The 20,385-nt window shown below is 35.0% G+C and overlaps 1 pseudogene; it reads right to left on the reverse strand.

Annotated features, from left to right (window-relative positions):
- Positions 1-13,646: 13,646 nt before the first annotated feature.
- On the reverse strand, positions 13,647-13,957 carry LOC132680280 (large ribosomal subunit protein eL42-like; annotated as a pseudogene).
- Positions 13,958-20,385: the final 6,428 nt, after the last annotated feature.

Here is a 20,385-nt window from a genome sequence, read left to right on the forward strand (position 1 = left end):
CTCTCTGCCTCTCCCCCACTCATGCTTTCTCTCTCTCTCAAAAATAAATAAACTTAAAAAAATAAAAGTTAAGGCCAAGCAAATAAGTTTTAATATGATAATGGAGAGTAGATGTATTTGCAGCTCACCACTTCCAGGAACATGCAGGATGAGTCACCAGATCACTAGTGGACTTTATGTGAAGAAGATATAAACATTTGATGTGATAAGCTGATGAGATTTAGGTACTGTTCGTTACTGTAGCTGATGGTAGCATATCTTAATGTATACAAGATCATATTTTGTATTTCCTTAAACATCTTGATGTCAAATTTATACAATTGAAGCATAAATGAGAAAATTTGCTTAAACTAGATTAATGGGATCTCTAAACATGATTTACATGAAAAGCAATGAAGATTTTTTTCTATCAAATTAATATATGGCTATATTCAAATTAAAATAGGCTGAAAGGAATTGCAGAATGTCTATAATTCTATAATATCTGTAATGTGTACAGTATGAATGTCCAGAAAGAAACAATCTCACAGTAGGCAAATCATTGTAGGTTTCTTGTTTCTTCTTTGAAGCTTAGGAATAAAATTTATCATTTAAATCATTTATTCAGTTTATTGAATCATACTTCTATAAGTATTTTTAAATGTCTAAACTGTGGCAGGAATTTACTAAAATACCTTTATTCAGACTGCAACAATAATTGTCTTGCCACCTAATTACTTTTGTTACTGAAGGGGGCCCCTACCACTAGCCAGGTAGTACTAAACTAGTGAAAAGAGCTGACTTGAGGACAAAAGTAAAACGATGTCCTTTCATACATTATATATCCTTTCATATACATCTGCCTTCATTGAAACTTACTTTAAACTGCATTGTAGGCAATGACTATTTTTCCATGGTCATTGTATTGTTACCAAATACAGACAACCTTTTTAAACCAATGAGACGGCAAATGTTCCACATACTTCTCCTATTCTGTGTCATTAACTTTGGTGAGTCTTCTGATGCTTGTGCTGAATTTTTCCATAGAGTCTTGCAAATATCTGCTTCCTATGTAAGAATTTCAAATAGAAAATATGAGTCTCCAAAGTATTAAATAAAGAAATGGGTTAAATACTCTGTTTTCAAAGATGGCAGGGTCTATTTGGGGTAGGAGAGTCAGGCAAACAAATTACAATGTGACATGAAAACCCCCATTATGAAGATGTGTGTACAATGATGATTGAGCACAGAGGAAGAACATCTCACTTAGTCTGAGCAGTGAATAAAAGTTTCCCAAATGGGATAGCATTCAGAGTCTTGAAAAATAGACATTAATCAGATGTAAGACAGAGGAAGGACATGTAATTTGGAGAGCAGTATTATGTAAAAGTCTTTAACATAAATAACAAAGTATTTAGGGACTCTAAAACAGAATGCAGCAAGATACATGAATGGAGATATGTCATGGGCAGGAGAGCAAGCTGGACAGGTAGGTAAACTTTAGATCATGACCAATACTGTGTGTCATATGAAGCTCCTCAGATTTTTACCCCATGTAATATGTAAAATGTTTGCATATATGTTACTGAATATAATAAATGTTATAAAACTATAAAGTCTAATAATTATTTGTTGAATTAAACTTGTATATATCTGCATCTATAGATTGAATTCAATTTAATATTCACTCCTTGCATGATATTTTCCAGTGGGTATCTCTCAAATTTTTTCTTGGAAAGAAAAATAGTCTGGTTCAGAGTATTTGAATACTTGAGAACTTTCCAATCAATTTCATTTTACCCATGGAAAATCCATTATATAATGTAAGATTGGCAGTATCTTAAACATTTACCTTAGTTACCATAGGTGAAAGTGAAAATCGGCATGCTAATAGAGCGACATGGTGATTTTCTGTCAACCATGAAATATGATTATTAGGAAAGTCAGGGAGATAAATACAACATATCAGTTTCTTAGCAGAAATAGCTGAGCAAATTTTAAATTCATGAGCTCCCATGGATATTATGTTTCTTGGAAACATTTACGTGAATATTATGGTGTCCAAGTTTCATGATAAGTGGTTACTAAAAAGCTGAGTTGCACCTCTAGCCAGTTTTTGGTGTGTGACTACATTAATCTTGAATGCGAGACTATATTAATCCTTTTTACACTCTTCTCAGCAAAAAGAAATGTGTCATGCTCAAAACAAGCCTTTAAACAGGTCGGCATGAATTTGAAAGTATATTGACAAGAATGAAGAGGAGCATGAGAAAAACGAGTGTCTGTAGAGCACAGAGATTTATTGTAGCAGGAGGAGAAGTTAAGGCAGCTGGAGAAATGAGCTGCTGTTGCCTGTTTGTACAAGTAAAACACTGTTCTACAGAATTCATTCTGTAAAGTTGATACGAGGTTAAAAATTAGTACCTCATGTCAAGACCAACCATATGAGGAACTCTAGCTTTACAATAAATTTTGTATACTCAGTTTAAAAACCTGGATAAACTGTAATGAAATACATAAATTTTAAAAGCATACAGTATCCATATTATAAGAAACTAATCTGTGAATATGAAAAAACACCTATTGAATAAACTTAAAAATAGCCACCAACTAGTTAAGCTAATGTTCAGATATTACAGTAATGAACATTAGAGTATTTTGGGACAGTTCATATATGATATTATGTGACATTATTGCAGAATATTTGTCTGCCTAATCCATGGAACATGGATAACTTTAATTTTCATTTCCTTTACTTTCAAAAATTCAACTTTTGAGATGTTAAAGATGTCATTAAAATTTAGATCCTCCATTAGTAGATGCTATATTGTACTGAAAATTAATAAAGCAAAGCTTAAGTTATAGGCTTGTTTTCTGAGTTACATAACCATTTCCTTAAATCATTCCACAAGGATTACTGACTGTGTACTATATGGAAAACACTCCTCTGATATAGGTAGGCATATGCAATTTTAGAAAACAAAGTCAATATTCTTAGAGTGCATCTATTATATTGGAGGATGTCCAATTGATTGTACATAAAATTCTGATATGTCAGGTGGCAAAAGTTTCATGACTCTCATCAAACATATAACATGTATAAATTATTTTATTGAACTCATAATTAAAGGTGGAAATAGGAAGATGGTAAAGTTCATTCCAAAAAATATTTTGAAAATGGCCTTTTATAGGCATTTTGAAAACAAGGAATGTTAGAATAACGCTCCTGGGATAGGTAACAACATTGGGGTAATGTCCTATAGGGCAGTAAAACACAATTATTAGGATTATTTTTCTTCTGAGGAGAATTCTCAGTTACATAACTGAGTCTTGGCTCTAATGAAATAGGAAATAACAAAGTCAAACAGAAAAATTCTTGTAGAAAATTTAGTAATTCTTAGGTTTAGGTGTTCTTGTTGAACAATACCCAAATATGACATTGGAAGAACATGCAGTGCTCTCTTTTGATTTCCAAGTCTATAATAATATTTACTTACTTATTTATTATTTTATTAATATTCTCTAAATATTTTATTTGCCACCTTAAGCTCCCCTTAGATGAAGACCTATGACTCTATTAGCTAATAAGATATAAGTAGGAATTATAACAACATACTTTTATGTGATAAAGCTTACTTATGATTATTTAGTGTCTACTTTTCCCTCAAATACCATCTGAAGAAGATACATATTCAATACTATGTGGCTATAAATTGGTGGTCTCTGTGAGACTGCATTCTTTTTTCTTTTAATTTTTTTCAATGTTTTTATTTACTTTTGAAGGAGACAGCATGAGCGGGGGAGGAGCAGAGAGAGAGGGAGACATAGAATTTGAAGCAGGCTCCAGGCTCTAAGCTGTCAGCACAGAGACCGATGTGGGGCTCGAACCCACGAACTGTGAGATCATGACCTGAGCCAAAGTTGGATGCTCAACTGACCGAGCCACCCAGGCGCCCCGAGACTGCATTCTTAAATGATTATAGGTATTAAAGATACTACCCCCGCCTTAGACTTCTATCCCCAATATAAAGACATGTAAAACACACACACACACACACACACACACGCGCGTCTGTGTTGTGTTAACTTATTGTGATTTGAGTGTCAGTTTGCTATCACAGCATAACTGATCTATGCTGACTAATGTAGAAATTGTTACCAAAAGGTATTGTGGCATCTTAGAGGTGAGTAATTGTTATTTAGGAGCCTACTATAAGAAGCTGGGAAGATGAGAATCTATGTTTTACACTGAAAAATGCTTAGTAAAACTCTGTTGTACTTTGGGAGGCAGATCAACTACTCAATAAAATTCTATTTCTAGAGAAAGAGATTGGAAAATGGAAAGTTAGTAGTATATGTTTATTGCTGTTTTGGATTGAACTGTGTTCTCCTGAAATTCTTATGTTCAAGCTCTAATCACCAATGTAATTATGATTGGAGACAGGGACTTTAAAGCAGTTGCTAAGGTTAAATGGGGTCATAAGGGTGGGGTTCCAATCAAAGATGGCTGGTATGCTTCTAAGAAGAGAAAGAGACACCAGGGATGCAGGAGCACAGAGAAAAGGTCATGTCAGGACATGGTGAGTAGGCAGCCATCTCCAAGAGGATCAAAGAGGCCTCAGGGGAAAGCAGATGGGTTGATACCTTGATCTTAGACTTCTAGCCTCCAGAACTGTGAGAAAATAAATTTTTGTTGTTTAAGCCACCAATATGTGGTATTTTGTTATGGCCACCCTATAAATTAAAACAGTTGCTATTGACTGCTTTTGGCAAAAAATCATAAGAGATTATTAGCAAAAGAAAAGGAAGAGAAGACTCTGTGGCTCCCAAGGAAAGCATATTTCCCTGTTGTACTTCAGATATGGCCAAAGAAGATAAATGGGGGTGGGGGGGAAGAACCTATAAGAGGCCAAGTTAACAGTAGAAAGGATATTCTCCAGGGAGGAAAATCAATGCCTAATCAAGAATCATTTCACTTTCCTAGGTAAGAGGTTGTTGAAATTGCTAGAGTAATTGCTGGATACCTCATATTCTTCTTCTCAGATTTTTTAAGTTTATTGATTTATTTTGAGAGAGAGAGAGCATGCACATGCAGGGGGAGGGGGAGAGAGAGAGAGAATCCCAAGCAGGCTCTGCACTATCAGCACAGAGCCCGATGTGGGGCTTGAACTCACAAACCAACTAGGAGATCATGACCTGAGCCGTGATCAAGAGTCAGACACTTAACTGACTGAGCCACCCCATGCCCCCTCAATTTTTTGTAAAAACTGTCCCCATTTCTCTATTATGCATTGTCTTGGATGGAGAGAAAAGGAAGTTTATTTTCTTCCTTCCTTCTTTCCTTTTCCACTGGACTGCTTGTGGAGATTATCACACACCACACTTAGATCCTGGCCTTCAGTATGGATAGATTGCCTGGCTGGACTAATTTGGCTTATCTCTGTGGGACACATAGTGAAAGTTCTAAGTGTGGAAGAAAGGAAATGGTGGGATATTTGGTCAACAAGTAAGGGGACTGCATAAAAAAACAGTGATGCTAATTAATTAATTAATTGCTCTCATTTATATCTATCCCTATTGTAGTTAGATGGGGCTATGTGATAAGTATTAGAAATTAAAAAAATGATTATACATGTCAAGTAACATTACTAGAATGAGGTTGTAAAATTTATGGCTTAAATTTTTTACCATCATGAGACTTAGGGTAAATAGAAGCAGAGACAAATGAAGTGATGGATTATGTCATATAGATATCTGAGAAAACAATGTTCTACACAGAGGGCACTCAGTTTGCACAGGCTGTGATTTACGAGTATTCTCAGTTGTTTGCGCATTTCCATCCCTATACGCGATGTCTTGGGATTGCATATGACATTGACAGCTTTAGCCTAGCCTAAACATATTTGAGATGTTATAGCACTGCTGACAAAGTTTTCACATAAATAAAAATGTAGATAGATTTCTTTGTAATTTTGGGAGTTATTCTTAACCCTTCTGTGTCCAACAGCACTGAACATTAAGTCATAATCAACATAATCATCTGAAGACTTGTTCTTAACTCCAGTTTGGTTTTCATACTATAATATTACACATTACTTATTTTTAAAAATTTTGTGTAATTTCCCCCCATTTTCTTTTTTTTTTTCTTTTTAACGTTTACTTATTTTTGAGACAGAGAGAGACAGAGCATGAACAGGGGAGGGGCAGAGAGAGAGGGAGACACAGAATCTGAAACAGGCTCCAGGCCCTGAGCTGTCAGCACAGAGCCCAACGCGGGGCTCGAACTCACGGACCGCGGGAGATCGTGACCTGAGCCGAAGTCGGCCGCTTAACCGACTGAGCCACCCAGGGACCGCGGGAGATCGTGACCTGAGCCGAAGTCGGCCGCTTAACCGACTGAGCCACCCAGGCGCCCCCCCCCCCCCCCCCCCCGCATTTTCAATTGTAGTCAACACTGTCTAGATTCCTTTGCAAAACAAAAACAAGACAGAAAGATCGTAGTTTACTGTTCTGATCCTTACCAATCCTGCCATTTAAGCACTTTTCTTCTTTTATCTACTTGTCAAAAAGGATAAATAAAATTAAAGGAAGTTATTTAAAGGTTTATAATGGATATTTTATTGCTAGTTCAATCAAGTTAACAAAGCACTGATAAAAATATATTTCTGTTATTAATATTTTTAAGTGCCTCTTTTTTTCCTTACCAATCAGAATGAGTTGTTTTCCTATCGGGTTATATTTAGTCTGATGTTTCCCACTGGCTATTTAATTCCTTAGTCAGGTAGTTGATTTATATGAAATTCTTGTTTATGTCCCTAATGCCCTCATGTTATTAGGGATGAATGACTTGAAATAGCAAACAAATTAGGAAGATTTCTCAAGAGGTATTTAACTGTGGCAAAAACAAAATAATTAAAAACATTAAGGCAATTTATAAATTAAAAAATATTAAGATGATTCTGAAAATTTATTTCATTACTAAACCAAGTTAGATTCACCTTTTCATCCTATATATATAAAAAAAAATCAGAAGGGTCCTTGCTTACACATAAAATGATGTCCACCAGACTGGAAATGCTTCACATTCCAAAGTTAATTACAGTAGGATGTCAATGTGGATAGGTTTATACTATGATTTCATCCACTATCACACCACTGAGAATATCACTCTTTTCAACAGGATGCTAATTATGATAGCAACCAAATTATCACACACTTACAGTCAGTATATATAACAGATTTTTTTAAACTCCCAGATTTTTTATTCTCCCCTCAATATGTATGTGTATTATAAATCTCATGTAATGAACGCAATACCCTTATGAGATAGGTATTATTATCCACCCTCATATTACAGTAGAGGAAGCTTACGTACCAAGAAATTAAGTAATCATCTTGTTCTTTTTCTATTTCTGTGCAAAACTTCTCCCTAAACCTAGTGGCTTAAAACAACCTTTAATTTTTCTCATTAATTTGTGGATCAGGAGTTTAGAAAGGTCTTGGGAGGACAGTTGTGTCATCCACACAGGATGGGCAAGCAGCTAGGGCTAGAGAATCCAACTGCAACCCAAGGTGGCTTCTTCACTTAGATGTCTGTCGCCTCTGTTGCCGGTTTGTCTCTTTCTCTTTCTATGGCATCTCTTCTCCCAGACCTCTCTGTGCAGCTTGCCCTTGTTGGAGCATGGTGATCTCGCTAATAAAAGTGGAGAGTGAGAGGTCAATGAAGCCTGCAATTACTGCCAATCAAGGAAGTGAAGGATAACACCCTCAGAATTGTTTCAGATAATATAAGAACATATAAACCTTTATAACTTACGTAAGCTTGCTATTTTTTATCCCTGTCTGTTTTTCTGTAGTGACAAGCCAAATAAATTTCAAATAGAATTTTCAAACTAATCTTTGACAAAGTAGGAAGGAGCATCCAATGGAAAAGACAGTCACTTCAGCAAATGGTGCTGGGAATACTGGATAGCGACATGCAGAGGAATGAAACTGGACCACTTGCTTACACCATACACAAAAATAAATTCAAACTGGATGAAAGACCTAAATGTGAGACAGGAAACCATCAAAATCCTATAGGAGAAAATAGATAGCAGCCTCTGACCTCAGCCACAGCAGCTTCTTACTTGACATGTGTCTGGAGGCGAGGGAAATAAAAGCAAAAATGAACTATTGGGACCTCATCAAGATAAAAATATTCTGCACAGTGAAGGAAACAATCAACAAAATAAAAGGCAAAAGACAGAATGGGAGAAGATATTTGCAAATGATATTTAGGAGAAAGGGTTAATATCGAAAATCTATAAAGAACTTACCAGACTCAATCCCCCAAAATCAAATAATCCAGTGAAGAAATGGGAAGAAGGGGGGCACCTGGGTGGCTCAGTCGGTTAAGCGGCCGACTTCCGCTCAGGTCAGAATCTCACGGTCCATGAGTTCAAGCCCCACGTCGGGCTCTGTGCTGACAGCTCAGAGCCTGGAGCCTGTTTCAGATTCTGTGTCTCCCTCTCTCTCTGACCCTCCCCTGTTCATGCTCTGTCTCTCTCTGTCTCAAAAAAATAAACATTAAAAAAAATTAAAAAAAAAAATGGGAAGAAGGTATGGATAGACAGTTTTCCAAAGGAGACATCCAGATGGCTGAAGACACATGGAAAGATGCTGAACATCATTCATCATCAGAGAAATACAAATCAAAACCACAGTGGGAGAACTACCACCTCATACCTTGTCAGAATGGCTAAAATTGACAACTCAGGAAACAAGAGATGTTGGCAAGGACGAAGAGAAAGGGGAACTTTTTGCATTGTTGGTGGGAATGCAAACTGGTGCAGCCAATCAAGAAAACAGTATGGAAGTTCCTCAACAAGTTAAAAATAGAACCACCCTATGATCCAGCAATTGCACTACTAGGTATTTATTCAAAGGATACAAAAATGCTGATTTGAAGGGGCACATGTTACCTAATGTTTATAGCAGTGCTATCAACAATAACAAAATTATGGAAAGAGCTCAAATGTCCACCAACTGATGAATAGCTGAAGACACACACACACACACACACACACACACACACATATGTATATATATATATATATATATATATACACACATACATACACACACACACAATGGAATACTATCCAGTGATGAAAGAGATGAAATCTTGCCATTTGCAATGTGGATAGAACTAGAGTGTAGTATGCTAAGCCAAATAAGTCATTCAGAGAAAGATATCATATGATTTCAATCATATGTGGAATATCAGAAAACAGATGAACATAGGGGAAGGGAAGGAAAAATAAGGTAAAAACATGGAGGCAAACCATAAAAAACTTAAATATGGAGAACAGAGAGTTGCTAGAGGGGAGATGGGTGGGGGATGGGTTAAATGGGTGATGGGCATTAAGGAGGGCCATTTCTTGGGATGAGCACTAGGTATCCTTTGTAAGAGATGAATCACTGGATTCTACTTCTGAAGCCAAAATACTCTATGTTAACTAACTTGAATTTAAATAAAAAAATAGAATCACTGTTAACCTTAGGAAACATTTACTAGGCTTTTCCTTAGGGTATCCTATATCTTATACTACAGGCATACTTAAGAGATACTGTAGATTTGGTTCTAGACCACATCAATAAAGTAAATATTGTAATAAAATGAATCAAATGAATTTTTTGCTTTACCAGCGCATACAAAAGTTATGTTTGCACTATTTTGTAGTATATTAGATATGCAATAGAATTATGTCTAAAAATATAGACGTACCTTAACTAAAAATGCTTTATTAGTAAAAAAATGCTAACCATTTTCTGAGCTTTCAGTGAACTGTAATCACTGATGACAGATCACCATGAAAAATATAATAATTTAATAATAATAAATAAAATAATAAAAATAAAATTAATAACATAATAATAATGTTTGAGGGGTGCCTGGGTGGCTCAGTCAGTTGAGCAAATGACTCTTGATTTCAGCTCCGGTCATAATCTCACGGTTTGTGAGTTTGAGCTCCACCTCTTGCTCTGTGCTGATGGTGCTTGAGATATTCTCTCTCTCTCTCTCTCTCTCTCTCTCTCTCTCTCTCTCTCTCTCCCCCCCCTCCAACCCTCCTCTCTCTCTCTCTCTCTCTCTCTCTTTCAATAAATAAATAAACTTTAAAATAATAATGATAATAATGTTTGAAATATTGCAAGAATTACCAAAATGTGACTCAGAAAACATGGAGGGAGAAAATGTTGTTGGGAAAACATGACTAATTGATTTATCCAAAACAGAATTGCCACAAACCTCCAATTTGTAAAAAACAAACAAACAAGCAAAACAATATCTTAGAAGCACAATAAAGCAGTAAACAATAAAATGAGGTATACTTATATTTTTAAGGAAAAAGATAATATAATATACAGGGAATGATTCTCGCATTTTTTTCTGTTAATGTCAGTATAATTAACATACAGTGTTATATTAGTTTCAGTATACAATATAGTGATTCAACAATTATATACATGATTCACTGCTCATCATGAGAAGTGTACTCTTTAATCCCCTTCACCTATTTCCCACCTCCCCTCTGATAAACATTAGTTTGCTCTCTGTAGTTAAAAATCTGTTTCTTGGTTTGTCTCTTTTTCTTTTGTTCATTTTCTTTTATTTTTTTAATGTTTATTTTTTGAGAGAAAGACACACACAGAGTGTGAGCAGGGGAGGGGCAGAGAGAGAGGGAGACAGAATCTGAAGCAGGCTCCAGGCTTTGAGCTGTCAGCACAGAGCCCAATGCAGGACTCGAACTCACAAACCGTGAGATCATGACCTGAGTTGAAGTCAGATGCTTAACCGACTGAGCTACCCAGGTGCTCCATGTTTTTTTTTTTTCTTCCACATGAGTGAAATCATATGTTATTTGTCTTTCTCTGACTTATTTCACTTAGCATAATACCCATCTATGTTGCAAATTGCAAGTTTGTATTCTATCTTTATGGCTGATTAGTATTTGATATATATATCAAATATATATATATCAAATATATATATACATATATATTCACATATGTATGTATATGTGTATATATATACACATATGTATATATACATATGTGTGTATATATACACACACATATATATATATGTGTATATACATATGTGTGTATACACACACGCACACATACACACACCACCTCTTCTTCATCCATTCATCTATCCATGGACACTTGGGCTGCTTCCATAATTTGGCTATTGTAAATAAGGCTATAATAAAGACAGGGGGATATATATTTTTGAATTAGTGTTTTTGTATTGTTGGGTATATACCTAGAAGTGAAACTACTGGATCATACGGTAATTCTATTTTTAATTTTTTGAGGAAACTCCATAGTGTTTTCCACAGTGACTGCACCAATTCATGTTCCCACCAACAGTGCATGAAGGTTCCTTGTTCTCCACATCCTCACCAACACTTGTTTCTTGTGTTTTTGATTTTAGCCATCCTGATGGATGTGAAGTGATATCTCATTGTGATTTTGATTTGCATTTCCCTCATGATTAGTGATGTTGAACATCTTTCATGTGTCTGTTGACCATCTGCATGTCTTCTTTGGAGAGATGTCTGCTCATGTGTCCTACCCATTTTAATTGGATTATTTGTTGTTTTAATGTTGAGTTGTATAAGTTCTTAATATATTTTGGATAATAATCCTTTATTAAATATGTCATTTGCAAATATCTTCTCCCATTCAGTAGATTGACTTTTAGTTTTGTTCATTGTTTCCTTTGCTATACAGAAGATTTTCTTTTCATGTAGTCTCGTTAGTTTATTTTTGTTCTTGTTTCCCTTGCATTAGGAGACATATCTAGAAGGATGTTGCTACAACCAATATCGGAGAAATTGCTGCCTTTGCTCTCTTCTAGGATATTCATGGTTTTATGTCTCACATTTAAGTCTTTAATCCATTTAAATTTATTTTTGTATATGGTGAAAATAAGTGTTCCAGTTTCATTCTTTTGCATGTTGCTGTCGTTTTCCTAACGCTGTTTGTGAAAGGGGCTGTCTCTTTCCCATTGCATATTCTTGTCTCCTTTTTGAAGATTAATTGGCCATGTATCATGGGTTTATTTTTGGGCTCTCTATTCTCTTCCATTGACCTATATGTCTATCTTGAAATCTGGGATTATGATACATCTCATTTTGTTCTTTTCAAGTTTGCTTTGGTTATTCAGGGTCTTTTGGGTTTCCATACAAATTTTAGGATTATGTGTTCTACTTCTGTGAAACATGTTTTTGAAATTTTGATAGGGATTAAATTAAATCCGTAGATTGCTTTTGTTTGTATGGACATTTTAACAATATGTATTCTTCTAATCCATGAGCATGGAATATTTTTCCATTCATTTTCTATTCATTTGTGTTGTCTTTGATTCCTTTTATCAGTTTTATAATTTTCAGGGTACCAGTCTTTCACCTCTTGGATTAAGTTTATTCCTACATATTGTATTATTTTTGGTGCAGTTATGAATGGCATTGTCTTCTTAATTTCTTTTTCTGCCACTTTATTATTAGTGTATAGAAATGCAACAGATTTCTTTATATTGGTTTTGTATCCTGTCACCTTACTGAATTCATTTATAATTCAGTTCTGTTAGTTTTTTGGTGGAGTCTTTAGGGTTTTATATGTATAATATCAGGTCATCTACAAGTAGTGAAAATTTTAATTCTTACCAATTTGGGTTTTTATTCCTGTTTCTTTTTGCTGTGGCAAGGACTTCCAGTACTATGTTGAATAAAACTGGTGAGAGAAGACACCCTTGTCTTGTTCCTGACCTTAGGGCAATAGTCTGATGTTAACTGTGGTTTTTTAATATATGGCCTTTATCATGTTACCCTCTAAATTTACTTTGTTGAGGGTTTTTAGCATGAATGAGTGCTTTGTCTATGCTTTTTCTGCATCTATTGAAATGATCATATGGTTTTTATCTTTTCTCTTATTCATGTGATATATCACATTGATTTGCAAATATTGAACCACTCTTGCATCCTACTTGATCATGGTGAATGATTGTTTTTAAGTATTGTTAGGTTCAGATTTGCAACAACATAGATTAACCTGGAAGACATTATGCTAAATGAAATAAGCCAGATACAGAAAGAAAAATACTGCATGATATCCCTTATATAGGGAATCTAAAAAAAAAAAAAAAAAAAAAAACCTCTAAAAATGTCAAAATCAAAAACAGTAATAGCATATAGAATGTGATTATCAGGGATATGTTAATTAGCTTGATTGTAGTAATTGTTTCACTATGTATACATATACAAAAGCATCATGTTGTACAATTTAAATATATGCAATTATTATTTATTAATCATACATCAGTAAAATTGAAAATCCAAAGAATTATATGATAGTTGCTACACTTGATTATCTAAAATACTGACTAAAACTCAGAACTCTTCTGGTAGGTGTCTGGTAATTTTTTTGTGATTTTAATGTGCATGTCCCTTTTGAGTAATGATGATGAGGCAATTTTTATAGGTTAAATATTTGATTTTCCACTTTTGCAAAATGTGCATTTAAGTCTTTAACCAATTTCCCTTTGATTTTCTCTTTCTTTCTTTCGTGAACATAACCTCAATATTTTATTGTCTTCATAATATAACAATATATGAAGCTTAGAACTGGATCACTTGGCTTTTTCTCTTCTTATCTCCTCCCCAGTTCAAAATCTTAATAGCTAGCATTCTCCTACATCTGCACTGGGGCTCAACCCATTCAAGCCTCAGCACAATCTTCTTTGTATTTTAGACTTTTTCCAGAAAATCGGCTTAGTCTACCCACCATAGCCACTCTGCTTCCTGTCATAATGTCACTTTCCCTGGGCATAAATAAAATTTTTGCTTTTCTTGTATTCTGTCACTTTGTGGGGTTGGTGCCTGCCCCACTTCCTGCAGAAATTCTGGCAGGGCTTAGGAATGTTCACCATGTTTGCAAGAACACTATCTGTGGGGAAAGCTAATTACTGATATTTAGACATTTCTTATTAATACTGGTCACTTGTTAGATATATGTATTATAAATATCTGATCCCATTTTGTGGCTTGTCTTTTTATTCTTTTATAAGGATACTTGAATAAAATGATTTATTAAGTTGCATATAGTCCAGTTTATAATTTTTCCCTTATGCTTAGTGGTTTTTGAAAACATCTGTCGGCATAGGGATCATGAAGATATTTTATTTCACTCTTAGAAGCTTTATTGGTTTGTCCTTCCCATATAGAATTCTATTTCATTTGGAATATAGGTTTTTGTATGGTGGAAGGCAGGGTGTAGGATTCATCTGGTTACATATGATTAGCTAGCTGACTCAATACATTTATTCAGCAGACTGTTCTCTTACCTCAATACAGAGCCATATTTGTCATATGTCTTTTGGTGGATATACATGGGTCTGTTTTGGACTTCTATTGGTCTGTTCATTTATGCTTGTGCTAAGGCATAATAACTGTCTCTATTACTATATTTTAAAATAAGTTTTGATAACTATTCGTTAAGTTCTCTACATTTGTTTCTTCCTCAGTATCGCCTTGGCTATTTACATTCTTTACATTTTCATATAAATGTAAGAAACTACCTGCCAATTTTTATACAAGATTAATAATGATGCTATTTAACATTTAATAATATTATATTTTAATTATATTAAAATATAAATGTATAAAATAATTAAATATAAAAATAAAATTATATTTTAATTATACTATAACATTAATAATATTTAATATTTGATAGACATAATACATCCTTGACTATGCCTTACTTTGCTTGTATTTATAATGAACATTTAAAAATATTTGTGTTTAGCAGTTTCATTTATTTTCTTGTAAATCAACCAAGAGTCAAAACCTTGATTAAATTTGTGCCTGTTGGCAGTCTCCGTGGTATTGCTTTAGGAAAAATAACTATTGGCTGAACAGTAAAGGGTTATGTGTAGCATTGTGTGTGGGTGGCTGCTTAAGTACAGTGCAGGAAATAATTCTCCTTTAGATCTTTTGAGTTTGGGAAGATTCCAGTTTAAAAAAAAATAAAGAAGTTACATTAGGGCTTCCCTCAACTGTTCAGCCTCTCTCTAGAGCTTGGATCCCATTATTTGCCATAGAATAGGTGAGGACTCTGGGACCCCAATTGTAGAGACTAAAGGGAACTTATGGGAACATGAGTTAAGTAGTATTCACGGTGGTAAATCTTCCTCAGTAGTAAGTCCAGTGCTCCATTCTTCTCAGTATGGTCACTGTCATCAATGCACGCTTATCACGATGGGGACATAGGGTAGCACGGAAACTTCCTCTATTTTCCTGAACTGTCATAATGTAAGAAAGTCCCTGACTAAGTAAAATGGATTTTGGTTCTCAGTGTTGTCTGAAGAGGAGCCAGTGCTAGTGACACACATGTGCCCTTTCTATGGCATGAAGGCTTCCCATCATATTTTATGTTCTTTTGCATAATGACCACTGTGTCTATTTTCTCTTCATGTAAGTAATCCACAGGCAGGTTCTCTCATGTATACTCTCCCCTGTGTCCAGACATGGTTAGGAAGACTCATGAGTGCCCCGTAGTTTGGGAACACAAAACTTCTCTCTAACAAAGACAGAACTGAAATGCTAGTAGCCCATTTCTTGGGAAAATAAAAGTCAGTTTTTTCCTAGGAGAAATATTTGACTCTTCCTTGATCACTGAAGTAATATACTCTTTATAAAAACATGCAGTACTAGAAGTAAAAAGATAAAAGTTTAAAGTCACCATTTTTTCTGAAGATAAGTGCTATTAACATTTTAGAGTAAATCCTTCCAAGTTTTTTGAGATAGATCGATAGACAGGCGGACTGACACTGTTCAAGTCTTTTGTAATCTATATTTTTCATTTAGTAAGATATTGGGACTACCTGTTGTGATTTCCCCATGTCAGTGCATATCAACTTGCATCTCTATTATTAGTAAGTATTGTATATAAATCACTGTGTGAATGTATCATACTTTATTTAACCAGCTATGTACTGGTGAAAATGTGGGTGGGCTAATTTATATCCTAAGGTACCAACATAGTTGAGTGAAGGCAGCAGATCACTAGAGGAAAGGACACACATTCACCAAAGTGTTGGGCACATACACAGCAGTGGCCCAGATCTGCTTTCTCCTAGATCTTCATGGGGCTTTAGAAAATAGGTATTGCCAGCAGAGCTTTTATGTACCTATCTTTGCATTTTAAGTCGCTCCCACTGTTTCCGTCTGTCTAGGGCAATACTCATACAACAGCTATGTAAGAAAGCTGAGAGAAACCCACTCACTGCTCTCTCTCTCTCCCTATTATTTCCTACAATGAACCACTATCATTTTAACCCATGAGATCATGATGCTCTTGTGCCCTACAGAAACCAAAGTAAAATCACCAAAGGACCTGCAGGTGGCACCTGCTTCCTATCGCTTTCTCATCAAATATTCTTATAATTTTGGGGAAGGTTTTCAGAATTTTTCCTATCTTATTTTGTGAGAATTTTTCACTTCCTGCTCTTCACCTTATACATTTTTACATTTTAAGTATTTTTTTTATTTTGGAAAAAAATAGATTTATAGAAAAGTGGCAAAAAAAGTAGAGTTCTTATACACCTTTAGTACAGTTACAGTTTCCTCTAATAGTATCATCTTATATTACTACAGCACACTTGTCAAATGAAGAATCTAACATCGGTACATTACTGCTAAGTGAACTCTAAACTATTTGGATTTCAGCATTTTTCCATTAATATCCTTTTTCTATTCTAATTCTTTCAAATATTTTTTTACCAGTGTTTGTTTTTTTTTTTTTTTTTTTCAGACTTTCTTATTCTTCCTGGTGAAGATTTTTATGTGCCCAATCTATTCAGTGCAGGTACATGCACACACACACACACACACACACACACACACACACACAGTGCTGATTCAGTGGATCCACATAGTTACTTTTGATCCACTTTACATATCCTTGTTCTTCATAAAACAACCATTTTGAAATACTATTCTCAACTTTTGTCATAATTCAGGCTTCTCAAATCCATTAAACTGATATAAAAGTGGGTATATTTTTTGAATACCTATTGTGCTTCAAAGAATATTAGATATTTTCTTTCCCTATCCCTAACCTTTCCAGTGTGTCTACTTTCTCTCTACTGATTCCATACTGTCTTCAAACAAATACAAGGGTTTCTTGGGGTTGCCTCAATCAGTTGTCTTTTGGACCCTTGAGGACAAAGTGATATGACTCAGTGAGGCTAAGAGATGTGAAGAAGTAACACTCCCAAACTGGAATCTGCTATAGTCCAAATTTTAATTTTTTTAATGTTTATTCATTTTTTAATGTTTATTATTTAATGTTATATATTTTTATTTTGAGAGACAGAGCATGAGAAGAAGAGGGGCAGAGCAGGTGACACAGAACTCAAAGCAGGCTCCAGGTTCTGCTCTGTCAAACTTGCGAACACTGAGATCATGACCTGAGCTGAAGTTGATGCTTAACCAACTGAGCCACCCAGTCACCCCTATAGTCCAAATTTTAATAGTGGTTATATAATAATTCTAAATTGGGGCATCTGGGTGGTTCACTCGGTTAAGCGTCCAACTCTTGATTTCAGCTCAGGTCATGATCATGGTTTGTGGGATTAAACCCTACATCAGGCTCAGCTGCTTGGGTTCTCTGTCTCCCTCTCTGTCTGCCCCTCACCCATTCATGTACTCTCTCTCTCTCTCTCAAAAATAAATAAAATAAACTTAAAAAAATTATACTTCAGAATAAAATTAACATAGTAGATTATAGTAAAATATTATTACAATATTAGAGCAGACTTTAGACTTAAAGATTAGCATGCCAACATGTTAGTAATTGAGTTATGCTAATATTTAATCAGGGGCCAGGTGGCAATATGGGTTGGCAAAGAATATTCCTATAACTTTATAAAAGCATGTGAACTTATAAAACAAAGATTATTTCAAACACATAAAAAATGGATAATATAACTAAAAGTGAAACATGACAATTTGCAAGTTAATACAGCCCCCCCCCCCCCCGCAATGAATGTGAAAGATATGAAAGTACCCTAAAGCATTTAGCAAAAGTGCTACATTTTCCCAAGTCAAACAAATCCTACGCTAAGCTTATAATTGTCAGGCAGAGTAGCAGATAATGTGATTGCAGACATTTGGGAAACACTGAATGCTCGTGACAATTTTCCTTTTCTTGGGGTTGCACCCACCCCAGAAAAACTAAGCTGTCTCAAATGTTGGGAACTTTTTTCCAATTTCAACTTGTATACGTCAATATTTAGATGTTTGAAGATTTGAGAAAAGTAGCCGATTTACCTCCTGCCAAGGTATGGGGAAATTTATTCAAGGCTTCTAGTCACTATATCTGGGGTCATATTTACTTCAGCACTTAGGTAGGAATTCCGCCTCCCCCACGTATGCTCGTCGTTACGTATACACAAACAGTAGTAGCGAAGCTACATGCGATCAGCGTCTCCATCACTGAGCACACACTGAAACCTACAAGCCAATATTAGGCCCTATTCTCAGGGAAGCTCACTTTTTCCCCCAAGTGTTCTATTTATGCCTTTTCTAGATACATGAACCCTTCTATCACTTGGAGCAGCTACACTTTCCCACCCATACTGGAGAAAGATCAGATGGTGGTCTCACCGTTGTGAAGCAATGTTTGTGTCTGGTATTGCAAACCAAAAGCTGCTAATGTGATCCTGAGGCAAGAGTATGCAGATTTAGGATTCTAAGTGACAAATTCATGTTGAGGGAAGACAGAAAAAATACCTCTGATTTGTAGGAGGTTATCCAGCACTGGGAGGAAAACAAAACAATAACAACAATAAACCAAAAATACAAAGGAAAGAAAAAAACAAGAGGCCAAGACCAAGAAGCATTTGCAGATAGACATGATGAGAACATTGTATTAAGAGTATTCTGAAGAGGTAGGAGACTATGATCAGAGAAGTATAAAGTGTGACCCAGTTCAGTATCTAAACCCTAGCAAGACAGGTATTCACAGATCTTAACTGTTGTAAAATTGTAGAAGTGAATTTCAACAATAAGGCAGAGGAAAACACTTTTGAGGAGTAGAAGACCTTTAGGATTTTTTGTCTTCCAGCTACAGCTGGGTGATGCATAAAATCTGTCCCTCTGAAGAAGACACCAATGAAGGTATTCTGCAAAGTTTTGATAGAACTTGTTCTCACTTGATTTTCACTCAAGACAGTTCCTGAGTTTTCATCAGTATGTACACTGGGAAAAAAGGAAGAGAAATATAGCAATGGGTTCAGGACATATTATTTTAAATACTTTCTATTGAATAATTTGAGAGGAATAGGAATTCTTAATAATTTTTGTATCAATACTGATATACAGAAACAATCCATCTAAACTGATAAATCATGACCAAATGTAAGATAGAAATCGCTTAATAAATATTTATTGTAGAATATCTATTGGGAAGCTAGCACTGGCAGGTCAATATTCCACAACCCAGGGATATCAAAGTGTAGAAAACCTGCAAAAACTCTTTATTTAGGAAATATGCAGTCCACAGACAGTGATTTCATGAGATTTAATCATGTAGCAGTGGTCAGTGAGAAGCAAGTATGTTGGAAAGGGAAAAAGGATTCATGCTCAGCTCAGGGTTTGACTATAGTGAGAAGAGATTGCCAGATAATAATGTTATTGCTACAAGTATATAAATTATAATTTGTTTACCTATCTACAATTTAATAAAAGAAATATATTTAACCCATACTGGGTAACTAATTTTCACATCATCTCTAATACATTTTTTATGTCTTCAGATAGTAAAATTTCTAGGTAATATGATGATATTACCTGGCATATATCATGAACCAGGCATGGCTACGTTTATTTGATGTTGCTATTCTCAAGCCAGGGAAAACTGAATCATATTACCTCCTGTAAAACAATGTCTGAATCAAACATGGTCACTTTTGGATGAATCTCCTTTTTCATAATAAGTTGGAACTTTCTAATAAATATTGAACCATAAAGATAAAGTCACTATAAATCTAAAGTTAAATCTCGAAGTGCTCCGAAGCCTTCATATCATAAGGCAGTTTATGCATACATGTATCCAAAAGATGTACGCTTCCTTTAAATACCTTATTACTTGAGCTGTCAATTCTGAATAAATTATGCTAAATATGACCCATCTGTGTGAGAAGAGATATGGCTTAGTGTATGATGTGAATAAGTTAGCATCTGCAAATGAAATTTAGTGATCTGTGGATAATTGGAATTCATTGTTTAATGGTTATGTGTTCTAAGTTCTCATTCCCTTAGTTATCCAGCTATTACTATTTGTCCAGTACCT

This window comes from Panthera onca, chromosome A1 (genome assembly GCF_046562875.1).
Source record: "Panthera onca isolate mPanOnc1 chromosome A1, mPanOnc1 haplotype 2, whole genome shotgun sequence".
In the NCBI taxonomy this organism is placed as follows: Eukaryota; Metazoa; Chordata; class Mammalia; order Carnivora; family Felidae; genus Panthera; species Panthera onca.